This window comes from Carcharhinus amblyrhynchos, chromosome 16 (genome assembly GCF_965287045.1).
Source record: "Carcharhinus amblyrhynchos chromosome 16, sCarAmb.v2.hapA, whole genome shotgun sequence".
Taxonomy (NCBI): Eukaryota; Metazoa; Chordata; class Chondrichthyes; order Carcharhiniformes; family Carcharhinidae; genus Carcharhinus; species Carcharhinus amblyrhynchos.
In genome coordinates this window covers 39,671,837-39,677,085 of record NC_137339.1, presented here as the reverse complement: position 1 = coordinate 39,677,085, position 5,249 = coordinate 39,671,837, and positions in this window count along the sequence as shown.

The following is a 5,249-nucleotide window of genomic DNA, read 5'->3' as shown; positions in this document are numbered from 1 at the left end:
TAGGTGGTTAGCCCATGGCCTACCCATGCACACCCACAATAATGGGGGTGGTGGAGATAAGACACGTGTATGTTCTCTCACTATTAGACCCATTGAGGATCTTAAGTCAGTTATTGTGCACTTAACACCCTCAGTCTGCCTCCACTGCCACATGGCAGTAAAGTGATTAGCACTGCTGCCTCACAGCACCAGGGATCCAGGTTCAATTCCCGGCTTGGTCAGTGTCTGTGGAGTTTGCGTGTTCTCCCTGTGTCTATGTGGGTTTCCTCCGGTTTCCTCCCACAGTCAGAAAGACGTGCTGGTTAAGTGCATTAGTCATACTAAATTATCCCTCAGTGTGCCTGAACAGGCACCAGAGTGTGGTGACAAGAGGATTTTCACGGTGGCTTCATGTAAGCCTACTTGTGACACTAATAAATAAAAATAAACAAAGGCAAGAGTGGGAAGACTGTTTTAACTTTGGTCATAAGGAAGGAGTGCACATTATTCAGGAAGTGCTGTGTGCTCATTGAGGGCACTCCCTACTGTCAGCATTTTAGCTCCCTCTTTGTACATCCCCATTTGGCCTCCAAAAGCTGCAACTCCACACCACCCCCCTTCCAGCTATTTCCCTAGGACTTACGTAAGTCTGCTCTCCATCTTCAATTTCTTTTGGGCTTCCTTGCAGTTCCAGCAGTCCCCACTATGTTTTCTGGCATTGCAACCAAGACTGGTCAGCAACTCTCGAGCACAGGACTTAATCTCACTGAGGGGCAAAGTCTGACCCTCAGCTTACTTGGACTGCTGGCAGTTGCCTTGTTGTTGCAAGGTGGCCATTTTCAAAGTTGGTCAGTTTAAAACATGCAATCCAGCCCTTTATCAATCTTGAAGGACAAAATGAAATCAATGAGATGAATATTTTATGCACTGTATATGGCTCAATAAGAGAATTCCCAATAGCTTTACATATCACTGATTTCAATGATTGTATAGTTTATATAGAAAGCAAATTTTTCAACCTTTTTAGGACAAAATAAATCTATGACAGTAACATAAATACTGAATAGCCTGTTTCACACATTGCCCAATTTTTTTTTTCCACAATGTTACTGAAGACCTATTTCAATCCTTTCAGTTCAGTTTGCACTGAAGCGCTGAACACTAAAAGGAGATTTAGTACAGGTTTTAAAATTATGAGGGGCTTTGATAGGGTGAACACAGGGAGATTATTTCTTCCAGTTGGGAAGTCAGTTATGAGGGCCATCAATTTAAAATTGTCACTGAGAGTGAGGAGAGGTTACGAGAAATTTCTCTATAGGCAGAGCAGTTGGAGCATGGAATGTTTTGCCAGAGGGAGTAATTGCATCATTTTAAGAAAAAAAAAGTAGATTTTACACTTGAAGCAAAGGAGAATGCAGAGCTATGAGGAGAGATCAGGGCAGTAGGAATAATTTTATTGGTCAGTTATTCAGAAAAATGCAGACATTTGATGAAAAACTTTGTAAAACCTTTTTGTTCTGAAGAATTAATCAGTAATTCATTTGAATACATGACAGCCTGAGTTTTCACAGCTTCATCCAGAAAAATTAGGGAATGCAAGAAAAAATGTGAATACCTGTGACTCTAAAAAAATAACATCTGCCCTACCTTATGTTTGCTCCTTTACCTCGTAGGCTCATAAGAAGTAGACATTGAAGTAGGGATTTTGGCCCATCAAGTCTGCTTCACCATTCAATGAGCCGATCCACAAGTCTATTCCTTCTGTTGATCACTTTGTGTGAAGAGATCCCCAACATTGGTCATAAACTTGTCTTTCGCTAGTTTGAAATGACCTACCTTGCCTTATTCTAGTTTGAAGTCATTTCCTAAAGCTACCTTCCAAAGTGTTTTCTTGGTTGTTGGTGTTGCGAAACAGTTCACTCAGAGTCCAAGTTGTTGTGGCAACATGCACTTTTTTTACATTAATGTTGTAGTCTGGAACCATAGCTAGTGACGGTACAGACTGCCCAGGAATCTCTGCCACTCTTGCAGTATATGATGGTGGGATTTGTAGCTTGATATTCAACCTTTTTTGGCCACAGTACAAATACATATTCCTTGGCCATCAAGGACACTATCGTCTGCGCCACAATGTCTCAGGTTTTTTTTTCCCTTACACATATAAAAATCTTAGTGTTTCTTTGGGAGACTGAAAAGATCAGGCTTCCCTAGTCTCTGAATAGTTTAAAGGGCTGTATTGGTCAAGATGCTGATATACTTTAATGCAATATTTGCTTTATTGATTAGTTCTTGACATTTGTCAAACATGTCGAGCCATAAGTCTATTAAAATTTCGAGATTACGTTCAACTTCACCTTTAACCTGTTCAATAACATTTATGGAGTGCATATGTAGCCCAGTTTTTTTTGTGTGTAGTACTTTATATTTGACCATGTTAACTTTTATCTACTGCGGTTCCACATTAATACGTAAACCTGCCTTGATTTAGTTGAAGTTGCTGAGCTATCCCTCCTTGATTATTTATAAATTTTACCAACTTGCATTGAATTTCTGAATCCAAGTTATTAATGCAAATAAGCAACAATGGGTTTCTCAAAACCAACCTTTTGAGTCACCACGCTCTTCCCACTGGACTGCAGTTTTCTACCAGCCAACCAACTAGTTCTCCATTTCTACATTTTAGTTTGAAATTCTACCGTCTGAGCTTAACTCAGAAACAATGTTGGATTTTTTTAAAGATATCTAGGCACTGTCTTGTTCTAGAACTTTTGTCCATAAGAAGTATCACTTTCTCAGAAAAAAAGAGTCAAGCAGGTTCAAAGAGCATTCCCTTCCCCTACTGAGTCTATATAAACTATTTTTTATTGTATTACTATACAGGTAATCCTCAAGTTCATTCAACCAGCCGGATCTCTCCAGAGTTTAATCCTTACTATGCTGATTTAATACAAACAATTCCAGGAAATGTATTTGTTTTAAGCCTATCTCATCTATGTCAGTCATTAATTTTAGCTGTGCTATTGTCATTCACAAAAGTTGTCTATTAATCTTGCTGAGAAAATACTTGCAGCAAATATTATTTATTAAATTGACTATTTAATTGTACTCATCAACTAACTGCTAATACCAAAAGATATCTGCGTTTACAACCATGCTTTAAGATCCTTCCTTTAACACAGTTCCTTTCTGTTGTTTCTAGAAAAGAAATTCCCCCTGCAGGACCTGTAGAGGTCATTCTTCCCACTCCACTTCTGTTTGTTAACGCATTTTAGAATCACGTCTGTTTTGCCTATATTTGCTGTTTACGGATAAAACTTTTATCTGGAATATTTATCATTATGATGCCTGTGTGAACATACCGGTAAAAGCAAATTACTGCAGATGCTAGAATCTGAAACACAAACAAAGAATGTTGAAAAATCTCAGCAGTCAGATAGCATATGTGGACAGAGACCAGTGCGAATGTTTTGAGTCTGGATGACATTTTGTCTGATGAAGAACAGTGTGATGTGCTCTACTAAAGTGTTGAGTGCAACCTCTACTCCCTGGAACTTTAAGCTGTTCCCTCATGAATTTGAAGCTAGCCCCCTTATATTGTTTAAGACTGACAGTCCTGAAGAATTTTGAATTATTGAATATTCAAGGGTTCATTTGACAGAGTGGGGAGGGTGGAGGAAGAGCATGAGAGCAGAGGAATCGGGGACAGGAGAGAGGGTGAGGGAAGGAACAGGAGAGAGCTGGGGAGGCTGGGGAGGCGGGGAGAGAAGCAGGGGCAGCACTAAGCAGCCAAGACATTTACTATCTAAAGGATCCCAAAGCACTATTCAAAGTAGCGCAGGCATGTTCCTCTGAAATCATAGGCAACATTTATCCCTTATTCTACATCACCAAATACACATCAACTTGTATTTTTTCTGTGTGGTCATGTTATGTACAAAGTGTTTACCAACAATAAATAACTTTACTTCAAAAGCAATTAGAATCATAGAATTCCTACAGTACAGGAGGTCGTCATTTGGCCCATCAATCCCATCCAGGTCTTATTCCTGTAACCCCATAAATTTATCCTGCTAATCTCCCCGACACTAGGTCAATTTAGTATGGCCAATCAACCTAAAATGCACATCTTTGGACTGTGGGAGAAAACTGGGGCACCTGGAGGAAACCCACGCAGACATGGGGAGAATGTGCAAACTTTACACAGATACTGACCTGAGGCCAGAATCGAACCAGGGTCCCTGGTGCTGTGAGGCAGCAGTGCTAACCACTGTGCAACCAATTAATTGGTTGTAAAGTATTGAGGTCCTAACTACATGGAAGCTGTCAACAAATTATTACATACATCTTTCCTTTGCTCATTATTTGACAAGGGTTTCCTTGGTTTTGTACTTTCTGCCTTTAATAAAGCCAAAGATTCTTTGTTTGTTATTCTGGAAAAGAAATAGCCTTCTCAGCTTGTCCTGCGCTTTGAGGACTTATGTACATAAGTCCAAAGGTGTCTACATTCCTGTACCCACTTAAAGCATGTACCAATTAGTTAAAAATGCCTTTGTTCATTCTTCATAGCAGAATAGATCACCTCACATTTGTCTGCATTCAAATGCATCAGCCAATTTTAATCAATTAGTCTGTCTCTCTCCACCTAATTTGTTGCTATTCTTCTCATTGCTTACGACATTTCATAGTATTGTGTAATCTGCACACTTTGAAATTATGCCCTGCGTATCAAAGTGCAGTCATCACTATATATCAAAGAACAGAGCAGTGTGCTGAACACTGAGGGAACACTGCCATCTCTATTTCCCTATACCATGAAAACAACCATTTACCACTATTCTCTGCTTTCCAGTCTCATATTTACAATGTCACTTCCCCTTTAATCATTTGTCTTCAATTTTGCTAACATGTCTTTGAAGTGTTTCCATTTACTTATGAAAGCAGCATTATTTCCCCATCAATTGTTCGGTCTGAATGATTCTAGAGTCACAGCCTTCTGAAAATGAAAGGCTAGCAAATGATGCTTTTAATTGTAGCAACCCAACCCTTTCTGCCATGCACTGCTCCTTTGTAACACTAGCTGATTATTCAGATTCAACAACATTAGAGTTTATAAGAATAAATCTCTATTACCAGTATGCTATCACTATATATATATATATATATATATATATATACACATACACAAGATTCAATGGTCACAATCAAATCCTGATTATATTGCAATAACTCAATAAGTTCAAAAAAAAAGAAATAACTGCATTGGCTTTAGC